The sequence below is a fragment of the Aquarana catesbeiana genome, linkage group LG04 (genome assembly GCF_042186555.1).
Source record: "Aquarana catesbeiana isolate 2022-GZ linkage group LG04, ASM4218655v1, whole genome shotgun sequence".
In the NCBI taxonomy this organism is placed as follows: domain Eukaryota; kingdom Metazoa; phylum Chordata; class Amphibia; order Anura; family Ranidae; genus Aquarana; species Aquarana catesbeiana.
The window spans coordinates 182893509-182911577 of NC_133327.1; the positions used below are offsets into that span (position 1 = coordinate 182893509).

Consider the following 18069-nt stretch of genomic DNA (forward strand, 5'->3'; position numbering starts at 1 on the left):
GGTACTGCCAGCTGGGCATCAGCTTCCAGTCTCTGTAAGGGTGGCAGAGGGTCACAGGCAGCAAAAGGTCTACATGCAGAAGAACTCAAGTAAGGCACAGATATTCCTACTATATATATATATATATATATATATATATATATATATATATATATATATATATATCTCACAAAAGTGAGTACACCCCTCACATTTTTGTAAATAGTTTATTATATCTTTTCATGTGACAACACTGAAGAAATGACACTTTGCTACAATGTAAAGTAGTGAGTGTACAGCTTGTATAGCAGTGTAAATTTTCTGTCCCCTCAAAATAACCCAAAACACAGCCATTAATGTCTAAACTGCTGGCAACAAAAGTGAGTACACTCCTAAGTGAAAATGTCCCAATTGGGCCCAATTAGCCATTTCCCCTCCCCGGTGTCATGTGACTTGTTAGTGTTACTAGGTCTCAGGTGTGAATGGGGAGCAGGTGTGTTGAATTTGGTATTATCAAACTCACTCTTTCATACTGGTCACTGGAAGTTCAAGACCCTGAAACTGAGCTGCAGCAAGGTGGCCAAGACCATCCAGCGGTTTAACAGGACAGGATCCACTCAGAACAGGCCTCCCCATGGTTGACCAAAGTAGTTGAGTGCACGTGCTCAGGGTCATATCCAGAGGTTGTCTTTGGGAAATAGACTATGAGTGCTGCCAGCATTGCTGCAGAGGTTGAGGGGGTGGGAAGGTCAGCCTGTCAGTGCTCAGACCATACGCCGCACACTGCATCAAATTGGTCTGCATAGCTGTTGTGACAGAAAGAAGACTCTTCTAAAGATGATGCACAAGAAAGCCTAAAAACTGTTTGCTGAAGACAAGCAGACTAAGGACATGGATTACTGGAACTGTCCTGTGGTCTGATGAGACCAAGATAAACTTATTTGGTTCAGATGGTGTCAAGCATGTGTTGCAGCAACCAGGTTAGGAGTACAAAGACAAGTGTGTCTTGCCTACAATCAAGCATGGTGGTGGGGGTGTCATGGTCTGGGGCTGCATGAGTGCTGCGGGCACTGGGGAGCTACAGTTCATTGAGAGAACCATGATTGCCAACATGTACTGTGACATACTGAAGCAGAGCATGATCCCCTCCTTTCAGGGACTGAGCGCAGAGCAGTATTCCAACATGATAACGACCCCAAACACACCTCTAAGACGACCACTGCCTTGCTAAAGAAGCTGACGGTAAAGAGCATGTCTCCAAACCTAAACCCTATTGAGCATCTGTGGGACATCCTCAAACAGAAGGCGGAGGAGCGCAAGGTCTCTAACATCCACCAGCTCCATGATGTCATCATGGAGGAGTGGAAGAGGACTCCAGTGGCAACCTGTGAAGCTTAGTGAACTCCATGCCCAAGAGGGTTAAGGCAGTGCTGGAAAATAATAGTGGCCACACAATATATTGACACTTTGAGCCAAATTTGGACATTTTCAATTAGGCGTGTACTCACTTTTGTTGGCAGCGGTTTAGACATTAATGGCTGTGTGTTGAGTTAATTTGAGGGGACAGCAAATCTACACTGTTATACAACAATATATATATATATATATATATATATATATATATATATATATATATATATATGCTAATGGTCCGCAGGTTAGGAGGCATGATAGTTTGATACTTGCTTTGCCCTGGCCAACCCATGCTACACCACTGATGATGAATATCAGTCAGCAGCAAAGCAGCAAGTTTTCTTTTCTTCCAAGCACTCACTACCTTTTACAGCAAAACAGCACAATCTCAATCACATGCAGTGAACACAAAAATATGTAATTTCAACAAGGACTCCCTTAAATAAATTTGGTCCTGTATAAAAAATGCTGTTGTGTCCTGATTGTCCTGCTGACCTGCTTGTGCTCCTCCTGTGCTGTGCTGCCTGTAACACTGCTGTGTTACCCCAGCCATTGTGTTTACTGCCAGGCACTACCACCACCTGTTTTCTTCAGCCTCAAAGACACCTTCCAAGTCTCTGGGCCCCGCAGCAGCCAGCACAGACAGTACAGTAGCTAGTACTCTTCACAGAAAAGAAGCTTGGCTCCTGCCACTGACTCAGTCTTGCAACACTCACAAATATCTATTCATCATCATCTCCAGTTTTGCCATTAGGTTCTGTCACTGCTACACGTTTCCCTGTGTGTTGCTCGACATGCAGCTAACCCCCCCTATTCTGCAATAAGCCAGACTAAGTGTCATTTTGAAGCTTTATTGACAAAATAGGGTGGGTGAAACTATTGAAAAAAACAAAAGCAAATACATATACATACAATCAGTATATGAAATATACAGAAATCCAATGAATAAGCTAGGCTGTAGATGATGATAATTGTCAGGAACCATGAATCAGACTGAGAAAGAAGTGCAGTAAAAATCACACTGTTTAATAAAATGGTAAAATGGTATAAACAGAGCAAACTTAGTCAAAACATAGCCAGAGTTCGGTAACCAGGATGGGTAGTCAGAACAAGCCAGAGAAACATGAGTTCAGAGATCAGCGAAGTCGGGTGCAGCAAACAGGATCAGGAACCAGAAGGGAAGTCAGCCAAGCAAAAGTCTTTCACAGGAAAAAACAGAGTATAAAGTGAATCTCTAGTAGTTTAGTATGGACACCACAATGCTGGGCACTGCTGGTCATAGATGTTATTTTATCTAACTAGCCCATGATAATTTGCTACTCCTGCAAGAGGCACTGCAGACAATGAAATAATGGCTTCCAGCAGCAGATGCAATCACAGATATGCAGGACTACATCGAGGTATGTGAAAAATAGTAGGCCGACAGCAATCTGTATTTTCTGTTATTTATGCCGTTTATTTCACTTAAGAATCCCTAGGGCATGTTCATGGAGAATTAACTAGAGTGCAGTAATAGAAACATTTTTCTCGTATTATTTACTAGTTCAAAGCATAACAGATAAAACAGATGAAGTGTAAAATGTTTCACTTCATTAAACATAACCCCTTTCTTTTCTAATAAAAGGCTATATTTATTACATTTATGTTAGGTCTCTTAATGTATATACAGTAATGCAGCACCTGAGAGTAATACGTCAAAGAACAAAACATACATTTAATATTATTCATTTGCAATATACCGTGTGTTGGTGGTTATTTACCATACTGTAGCTTTATGTAAAGTATAATACAGATGCACCATACAATAATAAGGTAGTGAGTTGGGATGATTGTATCAGGGTTTGTTTTTCATATAGTTTCAAAAATATTGCTTGAAGTCAGTGAACTTTGCAGCTAACTCCACTGGAGTCTATGGGGCAGTCTATGTATCACTGCCAAAATTAAAAATAAATCTCACTATCTCTGCCTGCACAGATTGCCAGCTCTCCCTAAAAACTCCAACACACTGACAATATGCCTGCTGTGAGCCCACCCTTTTATAGAAAGGGGGCTGGCTTATACATTCAATTTATAAATACCACACTGGTGACCCCACAATAGGGATAAAACTTTTCCACAGAAGGGAGTTTTAATCTTAAACTGTGTAAAGGGTCCTTTACTGTAAGAAAAGTAAAGATGTGGAATTCCCTTCCACAGGCGGTGTTCTCATTGAGGAGCATCGATAGTTTTAAAAAGCTATTAGATAAGCACCTGAATGACAACAACATACAGGGATATACAATGTATTACTGACATATAATCACACACATAGGTTGGACTCAACCTCACCTACTATGTAACTATGTAACATTCATTCAAAATGTTGTCTCTTGTGACTCAGCTGACCAGGGGCAAAGGCTGAGCACTGAATTAAATGGTAGCTCCTTACTTTTGGCATGAACCTGAAATTTTATTTAGCCACAAACCTGTGGTGGCAGCAAAACTAAACCTCATCCTCAGTGGTAAGGGTTTTTTTTTTATATCAGAGGAAATGAGGTAGGAAGATCAGGAAATTAAATTTAGGGTGTATCCTCCATGATTAAGTGAAAACCCTAAAATTCATTATGTCTGACCTTATCAAATATTTGCTTTAAAGTCATGTCTTTTAATAATTACCAATGTCAAGTCCTTGTAAGAAAAGAGGCAGTATACAGTACTCTGCCTCACATTCCAATGTTGCAGTTTTCGTAAGCCTCTTCAATACTTCCAGGAGTATTAAAATGTCTCCCTCTGCATGTAATGGTTCCTTTCTCTTTTCCCTACGTTATACAGAACTCAGCTGTGGCTGCAGCACTAGAACCTTTTTTTTGTCACTGAAGATCTGAATTTCAATTTTGTCAATTTTTTCTGACTGATTGTCTTGGCTGCATGTGAGCTGACACAGCCAAATCACAAAACATTATAAAAGATATGTGTTTTGTATATTTATATTATAAATGCCTATGTCATCTTAGATCCAGTACAAAAAAGTTAAAGCTGAAAGGAAAAGTAAACAAAATTTTACTTTGCATCTCCTAATCACAAAATCCTAGATTAAGGTCCCGTTCACATCTATGCGAATTAGATGTGGCTTACACCGCATCCAATTTGCAGGACATTTTATGTATGAATGCATCTGGTTCACATATGTGCGTTGCATTCGCACTGTGCATTGCACAAAAAACGTGTGCGTTTTCTGGGCATTGCGGTGCAAATTACAAGCCCATTATCTTCTATGGGTACGCATCTGATTCGCAGATGCATTGCGTTCTGAACATGGATTTTCTCCTTCTCCTCACTACACTTCCCCCTCTCCCTGCTCACTGATCCGCAGCTAAAACACAGAGGAACCTCTGAACAACTGATTTTTATCTTCCCAGTGAAACCTGAGCTTCAATTCGCACCGCACATGTGTGAACCCAGGCTAAATCTAGGCTGGATTTCAATTCAGTAAATTAGTTAGCCACATTTAATTAGGCCTGCCTGGTAATGCTGAAGGTGTTTCACCACTAAAAGTTAACCGAGGATGAGGGGTAAAACATCAATTCAGTGTTGTGAAAAAGTATTTGCCCCCTTCCTGTTTTTTTATTTTTTTTTTTTGCATATTTCCACACTTAAATGATTCAGATCATCAAACTAATTTTAATATTACACAAAGATAACCCGAGTAAATACAAAATGCAGTTTTTAAATTATGATTTCATTTATAAAGGACAAAAGCTGTCCAAACCCTGGCCCTGTGTAAAAAAAGTAATTACCCCCCCCCCACCCTTGTCAAATCATGAGCGAACTGTGATTAACCACACTTTTTGGAAAGCTGAGTTATATTTCACTTGCCACACCCAGGTCTGATTACTGTCAGACCTGTTGAATCAAGAAATTACTCATGTAGAAGCTGTCTGACAAAGTAAAGAATGCTTTAAGGTCTCAAACAGCAGCACATCATACTGCAATCTAAAGAAATTCAAGAACAGATGAGAAACAAAGTAACTGACATGTTTCAGTCTGGAAAGGGTTACAAAGCCCTTTCTAAGGCTTTGGGACTCCAGCAAACCATGGTGAGAGCCATTATCCACAAATGGAAAAAACCTGGAACAGTGATGAACCTTCAAAGGAGTGGCCGGCCTACCAAAATTACTCTAAGACCCCATTCACACAGGGACGACTTGTCAGGCGACCTAGTCGCCTGACAAGTCGCCTCCCGTTCTGTACTATGGAGCCGTTCTAAGGGGAGCGACGCAAGTCGCTCCGACTTAGAAAAAGGTTCCTGTACGACTTCGGGGGCGACTTGGGGCGACTTGCATAGACTTCTATGCAGAAGTCGTTTTGCAAGTCGCCCGGGCATTCGTTTGCAGGTCGCCTCGCTGAGGCGACCTGCAAGTCGTGTTGCCCCTGTGTGAATGGGGTCTAAGAGCACAATGACGACTCATCCAGGAGATCATAAAAGAACCCGGAACTATATCTAAAGAACTACAGGCTTTACTTGCTTCAGTTAAGGTAAGTGTTCATGATTCAACAATAAGAAAGAGACTGGACAAAAATAGAATCCATGGGAGAGTTCCAAGGCAAAAGCCACTGCTGACCAAAAAGAAGACAAAGGCTCATCTCACATTTGCCAAAAACATCTTGATTATCCCCAAAACTCGTAGACAACTATTCTGTGGACTGATGAGAAAAACGTTGAACTTTTTGAAAGGTATGCGTCCCGTTATATGTGGCATAACACCTTATACAACATTTCATAAAAAGAACATCATACCAACAGTCAAACATGGTGGTGGCAGTGTGATGGTCCGGGGCTGCTTTGCAGCTTCAGGGCCTGGATGATTTGCCATAACTGTTGGAAACATGGAATTCTGATGGAAACATGAATTCTGCGCTCTTCCAAAAAATCCTGAAGGAGAATGTCCGGCCATTAGTTTGTGACCTCAAGCTCAAGTGCACTTGGGTTATGCAGCAGGACAATGACCCAAAACACACCAGCAAGTCTACCTCTGAACACAAAACAAAATGAAGGTTTTGGTGTGGCCTAGTCAAAGTCCGGACTTAAATCCAATTGAGATGCTGTGGCATGACCTTAAACAGGCCTCCAATGTAGCTGAATTAAATCAATTCTGCAAAGAAGAGTGGGCCAAAATTCCTCCACAGCGATTTGAAAGACTCATTGCCAGTTACTGCAAATGCTTGATTGCAGTTGTTGCCACCACGTGTGGCACAACCAGTTATTAGGTTTAGGGGGCAAATCCTTTTTCACATAAAGCCAGGAAGGTTTGGGCAGATTTTTCCCTTAAAGTGGAGTTCTACACAAAAATGGAACTTCTGCTTTTCGGAACCCTCCCCCCCTCCGGTGTCACATTTGGCACCTTTCAGGGGGGAGGGGGGTGCAGATACCTGTCTAAGACAGGTATTTGCACCCACTTCCGGCATAGACTCCCATGGGAGTCTACGCCAATTCCTGTCCCCACCGCGCTGTCTGCTGGGAACACACAGCTCCCAGGAGAGAGCGGGGACCACTTGGGACGCTCAGCGCGGCTCGCGCATGCGCAGTAGGGAAAGGGGAAGTGAAGCCGCAACGCTTCACTTCCTGATTCCCTCACCTAGGATGGCGGCGGCAGCTGCCGAGAACCGAGCGGGTTCTCGGCGTCCCCTGCCAACATCGCTGGACCCTGGAACAGGTAAGTGGCCATGTATTAAAAGTCAGCAGCTGCAGTATTTGTAGCTGCTGGCTTTTAATATTTTTTTTTTTGGGCGGTGTGGGTGAACCCCCCGCTTTAATAAATGAAATCATCATTTAAAACCTGCATTTTGGATTTACTTGGGTTATCATTGTGTAATATTAAAATTTGTTTGATGATCTAAATCATTTACGTGTGACAAATATGCAAAGAAGATAGATATATGTCATATATAGGTTTCAGTAGTCAGTCAGTGCATGCTAAAAGCCAATGGGCACAAGTAACCAACCAAAGATGGCTGATACTCTCAACCTAGTGACATAAATTGTAGAGCATACTAAACAGGAGAAAACTGCTGCAATTTTACAGTCTGCCACTAGCAACAACAGAAAGTGTGAAAACATTTGGGATTCTATAAAATAAATTAAAACATAAATGTAGTAGTAGAAATGTCAAACATTTTAAAATACAAGGCTAAATGGCCAGCATAGTTTCATAGATGCCAAGGGGCATAATGCCAATATTATTACTAAAGCACAAAATATTAAAGAAAAAAAAGACAATGATTTTTTTTAAGGTGAGGTATGGAAAACCATTCCTGTGGCATTGTTCTTACAGCTACTACAGATGCATCCTCTTCTGTGCATGAGATAGCAGGGCATGCTGACTCTTGCAGAGAAAGGAGTTTGCATCTCTTGATGTAGCCAGTGCTTTTCAATTTTGGAGAAAAGGTCTCAAACCAGCTGATTTAGATGCAGCAGTGTATGCTGTGTGTGCTGTTTTTGTTTATCACATGACTAACAGTGTAAAATTGTTGCAGAGAAATGTTAAATTTACATTATACTTCATTCTATTAAGTTCATGGTGATTATGGGCCATCCAATGTTTCAGCTGAATGTAAATATTGTAATACTGTTAACATGTACGGTATGGGTCAATGAAGTACAACTAAATATTGGCAAGCCACATGCATTGCTGTGTTGTCTGATGCCTGAGACATTTAAACTTCCACAATTTCACATAATGTTTCTATTAGGTCTGCCTGGTCCTAAACTGTTTATTTGTACTGTACTTCATAAATATAGGTTTTATGATGACTTTTGTAAAAGTTATGCACATGCTAAATTTCCTATGAGGAAAACAAAATAAATCAGATATAGATTTTTCATGTGCACCTGGGACTTGCAAGTCAAGGATCAAAGTATTTGTTCCATCTGTTCAATTAATAAGGACCATTTTCCCATCAATAAATAAACAGATATTTGTGTAATGAAGAGTTCTACTGTGTAGAGCTCTTCTGAGACGTAACTCCTTCCCCACCAGGGTGGAATTGGTAAGCTACTCCAGTTCTGTATTTTCTCAGATAATCATTTTTTAATCTGTCACAGCAAAACTTCACTTTTTTTCAGGACATGGACAGGGTTGATTTAAATGAATTATAAAAAAAGAAAAAAAAAAACTGTTAAACTTATTGCTCATAACAACCAAAAATATTTTACTTGCCATTATTTTTTTCAGTATTAGCTGGTAAATGAAAGTTTACACTTAAGTGTTTACTGTGGTAAAATATATATATATATATATATATATATATATATATATATATATATATATATATATATATATATATATATATATATATATATAAATATATTTTCATTCCACATTCTCTAAATTGGCACTATTCACTTTTCATTGGCATATGAATAAACAACTGTAAGAAAAGGGTTTTGTCTATTTGAAAATTCTGGATTTATTCGAACAAAACATGTCAGAAAAATGGGACATTAATTCCGTCATTCACAAAAACTTTTAACATGACACAAATATAATTTCTAAAACATCATAATTATCTTATACCATAAAATTTGTATACAGAGGGTACCCTTCAATTTGGCCCCTAAAAAGTTTAAAACATATAGCCTTAGTTAAAGTTAGTCAACCACCACATTATACATATTGAGAAAGGAGAGACACAGGAAGCGTCACCTGAGTGTAGTATTTTAGATGCAATTTATTAGCAAGGTAAGTAATATACTTACAAGAAACAAATTAAAAACAGTCTCATCTGTATAGGGTGTTGTTGTAGGTGTAGTCCGGCATCAGAAATGAGCGTCCACGGGTATGACAGATGTGTAGAGGAGCCGCAATCCGTCCTGTGGCCACCAGGAAGTCGGCCTGGGCTGCCGTGGAATGCAAGGAGATGACGTCACCGGAAGCAGAGAAACACCAAGGGAAGAACAGCTGGGTAAACGAGGCTATGCACTCGAAGCATCAGCTCCTTCTACAGGCCTAATGGGATAGTGCTGGTATGGTGCTATTTATGTGTCCGAGCCTGTCGTAGGACAACAAGATCCAGCACACCTAGTGGTCACAGGACAGCTAAAAACAATATGGAATGGCCAGACACTGAATGATTAACTTATTCAAATATATTTAAAAGACACAACAGTAGTTAAATAATACATTTGAATGAGAACTTGATGTTCATATCAATGACAATAGATGTGAAGGAGAAGAGAGGTAGGGCCTGCAAAGTCTATAAAAAAATATATATACACACACACATATATATTAAAAGCGTATACACGCCCGTGTATCAAAAATTAAAAATTAAAACTGTATAAAATAGCATAACAATTACTGTCATAACTTCAATAAAATATATATAGAATGATATATTAGGAGTATAATGCATACACATAAAACATTTACAAATAAAACACATGTAAAACACACATGGATGGCCATAGACTTAATAGAACACTGTCCACTGTCCCAATGTGCGAATGGAAATGTGCACATATACATGTGCACATGTGCATACGCACTAAATAAGCACATATATATGAAAAATTCTATACCTCCTGATGAAAGGATAACATAAATAAATGATTGAAAGGTTATATCGATATTAGATGTATATGCCAATTTACCTTAGCAGTATGGTATGGTATGTATGTGTCTCCATAGAGGGATGCATATGATGCATCCATATCAATTGTTTATAGTTATATATCTATAATTGCATCTAACATACTGCACTCAGGTTGCACTTCCTGTGTCTCCCCTTTCTCAATCCGTTTACAGAGCTGGCTTTTCTCTAAGGACAGCTGCCACCTGTCACCCCACTTTAAGAACTGTGCTTTATGGACTGATGAGCTTCTATTGCTCACATATTGCAAGTGTTTGGGCTTACAGTTTTTACTTTGAGCACATTATACATAGCCCACTGAGACCAAAACAAGGGGTCTATGCATTTTGTGACTTACAGCTACTTCCACAGGGCCCAACGTGTACTGGACATAGCTGGATTTGTATCAAGGATTCCATACGGTTGCATGAATTTTAGATTATCTGTAACAAATCACATATGTTGGTATATAAATTTTAAGTGTGATGACTTGGGGTATTTTAGCTCGTTGGTAGCGCCAAACAGTGAGTCCACTCCACAAAGTTTGTTTTTGGGATTTTTCTGCCTGCTTTTATGGAAAAGAAAGTAAAGGTTCACAACAGAATAATTTCCCTCACAGGGGTTCTCACCCTCAATGTGTCAAAAAAACAGTACTCCACCTCATGGCTCTTCTCTGCAGTATCTCTGCTTAGGTCTTCTGCCTTAGTCCTGCAGACCGCCAAACACACAGCCCCAGTGCTCGTGCACTAAACGCTGAACCTTCCTCAGCTCTGACTGTTTCTCATGCAGCTCCCTGCTGCTACATCCTTACAAGCTCAGCCTTTCACTGTCCCTGCATGGACAGTATAGAGGAAAATGCTCCTAACAGCTCCCTTGCACAGGCTGACCCCCTCGGGAGGGTGGGGCCAATAACCTCTACTCCCAGCTCTAACATAAGCCCAGCTCACTCCTGGCTCATTAGTGTGCCTGTTTTCTGCAAAACCTGGCCCAAACTGCCAAAATAAACCGAGGCATGAGCTTGCCTCTCTACATAAGCTATAATCAAGTAATTCATATCTATAATTAATATTGATTGAATATATATCTTGTTTATTTACTTACAAAAAGCATATAATTTCAAATAGACTGATTTATTCCCAGAATGGTTTTATAGAACCACCAACAAATATATACAGCACATCAAAGTCAACCCACTCATATCTAAGAAAAGGTAAACAGAGAGCCCAAAAGAGGTCAGAGCCACACTAGCCCTAAAAGGAAAATGAAAGAAAAGAGGCAGTGCCCTCAGGGTAATGGTACTTACTAATTGTGAACATGTGCCTTTGAATATTCACACAATCCACAACATTTTTTAAGAAAAAGGATGCAATTGTTAAACAAAGATTTAAAACCACAAGTAGAAGGATGATTGGGAACTCAGTGAAACTATGGGGGCCCTGATGAAACTGATATTTTGTTTACAAGATCATATATGAAGAAAAAAAAAATCCCTCCTTACAAACGAATAGTAGTGTAGAACTTTTTGTTTGGAAAGTTAGAAAGACATTGCAAATACTTAAAAATACTGTTATCATAAGGAACCTCAACAAAATGTAATATTGAGCCTTAGCCAGTCTTGGCAAAAATGACCAGAATTATAATACAACCCTCTGATAAGGGATGTAAGATCATAATAATGGACTCCAACAATACATGTAAATGTGTAACTGAAGTCTCAAAAATAAAGATTGTGGCAACCGGACAAATGTTTGTAAAACCTCTTTATTGCACTTAATAAAAATTATTGCAACAGGAAACTAAAGATTGATATATGCTCATATCTTTGGATGTTCTGACCTCAGCAGGGACCAGCTGAATTCCGATCGATATATGGCTGTTTCTGTTTGTGAGCAGTTGATCTAATGATTGACTTCTCATGAATAGGCTTTTTGGAAGATTTTTGTTCAATTAGTATTGAGCACAATCCCCATTATCAGATTACAATAACACTGTGTTGAGGATTTCTCCTTCCACCTCAACTGCGTGCATGGAGGAATCCATTCAGCTTTTTCAATCAGCCTGCTAACTGATTGAAAAAAAATGGTCCATGTATAGCCAGCCTAATTAATAAGGCATTGATGGACCAATCGATTTCTAAAATTCTGGCCGATTATTTGGAAATAAAACATTCTGTGACTCCAACATTTTATGTCTTCCTAAAATTCACAAAGATTTGAAAAGTCCACCAACAAGAACTATTTTTTAAGGGGTTGGATGTCTCACCCAAAATTTGAGTAAACTCATTGATGTTCACCTAGGTCCCACGTAGACCTGCCTTCCTACTTAAAAGACACAATCCACCTGCTAACAATTATGGACGGAACTGTTGTTTCTTGGAATACTCTGTGGTGTCCAACTGTCCATTGATGTCCAGGTCATTTTCATCAGTATACAACATAGAAGGGGGCTTGAAATGGTATCTGAGATGGAGTCATATTGGCAAGAATACAATCTATTTGTTTTGACATTACTAGAATTTGTCCATTCTGACACACAATGCCTTTTCAAGCACTGGGTCCCCTTTCCTCCAGGTGTAGGGCATGGTGATGGTGACTACTTGTGCCCCTTTCTACGCAAACCTGTACTTGGGGAATGGGAAGAATGTTTATTTATATGTGATGAAGCACCATGATACCCCGTGCGGTGTGATTTAATGGTGCAGATATATTGATGACATTTTTATCTTTTAGTCAGAACAGGGAGCTGTTACTGGAAGTTTTATCATTCCTCAACTTCAATTAATTCAATCTCTCATTTACTATGACAGCCTATGAACACCAGATTTAATTTTTGGATCTTTTTATATTCAAAGATGAAAAACATATAATTAACATGCTTTTTTATAGAAAGCTCACTGAGTGCAATGCTATCGTAAAGCTTTCATCCCAAACAACTCATTCAAAGTATACCAATGGATCAATATATAGGATTCAGACAAAATTGCACAAATATGCCTGATTTTGAATGTAAACTTCAAAAACGACACAGAAGATGGGGATATAGTAACACATTTTAAATACAGGCATATAAATGAGCCAGGGCTAGTCCAAGAGACATACAATATAATATTATAGCAAAAAGGCCAATCAGAAAGTTTTGAAAAATCTTGAATTATCACCCAATTTAGTAACTAGGTGTCTCAAGTTAATGAAATTCTATAAAGACGCAGTCTTATATTCATTCTCAACAAGTTAGTGTCTAGTAATTTTTCTGGTTGTTTCAAAAGGGATCCATGCAGATTTCTCCAACATGGGACATTTAAATGCAGGGCATGTCCCTATGGTCAGTTCATACTGGAGAGAACATCTTTTAGGTTTCCCATATTTCCCGCATGCAAATGCAGAGCCTACTATGTAGGAAAAACAAAACGTGTATGATGGCAAAGAATCTATGATTATGCTTATGCCATATGTAATAGAAACTTCCAAACACTTATAGAGACACTTCACAAGTTACCATGACTACAAGACAAATGACATGTGTTAGGCTTAAGAAATATATATGACCTCAGTAAAAACACCACTAGATGCCTGGTCCAGTTACACCACATTTTCTTTATGATATGGTGTATGTTCAACGCTGCTCAACTCTGTGAACTTTCCGCTGGGTCGAAAGGGAGGTCCGAATGATGCTGATATGCCAATGAAGTGTGTGACATCAAAGCCTGGAACACACCATGACCCAATAGGAAGCCACCTCCTCCACAACCTAAAGGTGTTATTCTGGCTTGGATGAGGTGGGGGTATATATGTATATATATATGTATATATGCAACCATGTTAGCATACTTTCACAATTAGTAAGAACCATCATTCTATGCTGCCCCCGGGGGTCCCACCTCTTTCCTTCCATACTGTCTTTAGGGTGCTCTGTCTGAGTACCTCTGCTCAGATGAGCATGCTGAAATGGATGTGCCCATACCTGGGAAAGAGTGGTGCCGAACATACAGTGCCTTGCAAAAGTATTCACCCCCTTGGCTTTTTACCTATTTTGTTACATTACAGCCTTTAGTTCTTTTTTTTTTAATCTGAATTATATGTGATGGATCAGAACACAATAGTCTAATGCCCCGTACACACGATCGGGCATTGATCGGACATTTTGACAACAAAATCCATGGATTTTTTCCGATGGATGTTGGCTCAAACTTGTTTTGCATACACAGGGTCGCACAAAGTTGTTGGAATTTCCGATCGCCAAGAACGCGGTCACGTACACCATGTATGACAAGACTATAAAAGGGCAGTTCAGAACCAAGCACGGCACCCTTTAGGCTCCTTTTGCTAATCTCGTGTTAGTAAAGGTTTGGTGAGAGACGATTCGCGCTTTTTCAGACTTGTGGTTTCAGATCTTTTTCTGCTGTTCAGTTTGTGCTTGTGGTATTGTATCTGTATCTTCAGTGCGTGCAGTGAGTACAATTGACTTGTCATTGTGTTCATGTTCGTTCGTTACTGATTTTCAGGTCGCTCTTCACAGGCCTTGCTGTTCTTCAGTGCGTTCTGTTACTTCGTTCTGAGCAGCCAACCATTTTCTAGCCATGTTGCGTATACGTACTCCTCATAGAGTTCATGCTGTGCAGGGGCTTGGTGTTGGGGTCCTTACCTTGACACAAGTCCAGTCCATGAACAGGGTGGAGAGGAGTTCATGGACCAAAAATTGGTTGCTCCAGCGTGACCAGTTCTGTCATATGCCTTTGCTCCGTGAGAATAATCCTGACGATTTCAGGAACTTTCTCTGGATGACGGACCCCATATTTTGCCGTTTGTTGGCTTTGCTGACCCCCTATATCAGCAGGCAGGATACCTGCATGAGGCAAGGCATCACTTCGGAGCAGAGGTTAGTCACCACCCTGCGGTACTTGGCGATGGGGAGAAGCCTGCAGGACCTTAAGTTCTCGACAGGCATCCCCCCCAGGCTCTGGGGATCATTATCCCAGAGACCTGTTCTGCCATCATACAGGTCCTGCAGAAGGCGTATATTAAGGTAAGATTTTTATCCTTTAACATCACATTTTATTGTATAGAATGTTTGTTAATATATTGTATTTCTTTCCTCATTCCCTAATTACCATGATTGTAATATGCTGTGAATGTCCCCTTTGTCCTCATGCTGGATTTTGATGTAATTTAGTTTTGTCCTTCATACATATTTGCCTTCACTTACCTCCCCAGCATGCTCTCCTGGGCCTATATTCACCTCGTGTAGTCACTTAACAATGTATTTTGTCAGATCCATAGTAGTGCTTTACCCTAAATACCCCCTAAAATGTGTAAAATAGTGATGTGTGCTTGAAATTCAGGCAGAGTGCCAGAGGCTTTTTTTTTGGTCTCCCAAAATCTTTTTGAACCCTCCCTCCCCCCAACTGCTAACTCAGCTGATACCAATCCTCTATCTGCTGACTTTGCCAAACCCATACACACTATACCCACCTCTTTAGTGTTCAGATTTATGGATGAATTCCCCAAAGCATGTAGTGCAAGGGCCTGCCTGAATACTTTCAAATGGTACTGTTCAAAGTTTTGTATCCTATTATTATCTTGATAGGTAATAGCAGAATGTAAAAATGTGCTCAAATGTGTACAATGTGTTATGACGCTTCTTACCTGTCCAGTGGGCTGCCAATAGTGTAAAGTAAGGAGGGGCTGGCCAAAGTAATACACGTTATTTATGCATTCATCTCTTAATGAAGTGGAGAGGGTTACCTGTCCAAAACATCTCCCTCCCCCTCATAAAATTTAGAAAATGGCCAATGAGGGGGGGAGGAGGAATCTGATAGGTGGACCTTATACCTTTGTGTTTAAATACTCCCTAAAATAAATGTTATACTGATGTTGGCCAAGAATGTTTGTGTCAAATCTGCTTTCCATGTATATGTGCAAAATGATTACTGTATTTATTGGCGTATAACACTCACTTTTTCACCATGAAAATTGGGTGCAAATAGCGTGTTATATGCCAATACTTAAATTTCAGCTGCCTTGGAGGCCGGGGGGGGGACGAGTGCTGTCAGATTACATACAGTGAGAATCTCCTGTTTACTTGGCGGCCTCTGTAATAGGAAGTCAATAGATGGCAATGGCGAGGCTGCCGCATTTATGGCAACAGCGAGGCTGCTGCATTGATGGCAATGGTGAACCTGCATTGATGTGGACTAATAAGGCTGCATTGATGGCACTTGCGAGGCTGCAGGTGGGCATTAATCAGGCTGCTTTGATGGCAATGGTGAGGCTGCAGATGGGCACTGACCCTTATTTTGCTTCAAAGTTCCTTATTTAAAATTTAAGTTTTTTCCTGAAACTTCCCTCTTAAAATGAATGTGCGTGTTATACGCCTGTCCGTGTTATATGCCGATAAATACGGTAATTTGTTTTTCTGGTTTTACTCCACAGTTTCCTTCCACGCCACAGGAATGGCAGACTGTGGCCTCCCACTTTGCCCAGCGGTGGGACTTTCCTAACTGCGGAGGGGCAATTGATGGGAAACACATCCACATCGTCCCACCCCCCAACTCGGGGTCATACTATTACAACTACAAAGGGTTCAATAATATTGTGATGTTGGCAGTGGTGTCGGCTACTTATGAGTTCCTGTATGTGGACATGGTAAAGAATGGCCGGATGTCAGATGGTGGAGTCATCACCCAGACGGAGTTCTACAGGCGTCTCCAGAATGGCAGCTTGGACTTGCCATCTCCAGAAGACAATGTGGAAGGACTCCCATTCGTCTTCGTTGCAGATGAAGCATTTGTGCTGGGGGACCATCTTATGCGGCCATTCCCGATGAGGACACTCACCCCGGACCAGAGGGTTTTTAATTACTGGCTGGCCAGAGCCAGAAGAGTGGTGGAGAACACGTTTGGAATCATGGCCAGCCAGTTCCGCCTGATTCTTACACCAACACACATGGCGAAATATAAACTGAATCATATCATCCTGGCACAACTTTTTTTCCACAACTTTTTAAGGTGAAATTCTGCCAACTATGCTGCCTCAGTGGGACCTGAGGATGGAATTCATGTAATAAATGAACCAACCCTGGCGGCGCTTGAAGCTGGCTGTCCTGGCTTGCCCCCCCTGGGTGCCCACAAGGTCTGTCTAAGATACCTTGAATACTTTGCGGGTAGGGGGGCCATCAATATGCCAGACAATGTCTGAGCCTTTTTTTAAATAAAAAAATGAGTTACCTACTAAAATATTTGCTGACATTTATTACTGCTTGTGTTTCTTTTAGCTGACCCTGACTGAAATGTGTGTAGTCCTGAAAATGGCGTGATTGTGTAACATTAGAAAGCACTGTTGGGTGTTATTTACTAAAGGCAAATATACTTTGCACTACAAGTGCACTTGAGACTGCACAGAACTTGCACTTGTAGTGCAAAGTGGATTTACCCTTAGGAAATAACCCCCATTGTTACAGAAAACACCAATTTTACCACAACAAAAGTTTTGGAGTATTGAAATAAGAATCCACACATTCTTGATTATCAATCTTTTTAATACCAGCATAATCACATGTGCATTTATAAAAGGTTTTTAAAACAAACCAACATGTTTGTTGTATAACAATTTTTTGGGTCACATTAATAAAAGTAAAAATGTCCATTTAAGGTAAAACAGGCATGTTTAAAACCAACAAGAAATACACAAATCTGGAACTTACAAAATTCAACTTTGTTAGAAATTGAAGGCAATATCAGACATGAGTATTTATAAACTGTGTTTGATATTGCGTTCAGCAGATGGGGTGATGTCACCCCTGGAAAAGCAACATTTTGAAGATGCACACAGAATGCAGAATTGCAGAATGTCAACATGTGCTAGCTGCCATCATGGGGGATCAAGGGACGTGTTTTGGGGGTGCAACTCCTTCCTCTCAGCTACTTTATTATTGAGGAAGGGGTTGCACCCACAAAACGCGTCCATTGATCTCCCGTGATGGCATAGAGCACATGTTGACACACTGTGTGCATCTTCAAAACTTGGCTTTTTGAGAATATGTCAAAAAAGGTGCAAAAAAATTTTCGATTCAAAA

General features: G+C 40.3%; 1 long non-coding RNA gene across 1 annotated transcript; it reads right to left on the reverse strand.

Moving 5' to 3' along the window:
• Positions 1–2397: 2397 nt before the first annotated feature.
• Positions 2398–9276, reverse strand: LOC141141442 (uncharacterized). Its single transcript, XR_012244082.1, has 2 exons — positions 9128–9276; positions 2398–2591 (listed from the first exon to the last, which is right to left on the reverse strand). It is a non-coding gene; the product is annotated as an uncharacterized lncRNA (long non-coding RNA).
• Between the last annotated feature and the right edge of the window lie 8793 nt (positions 9277–18069).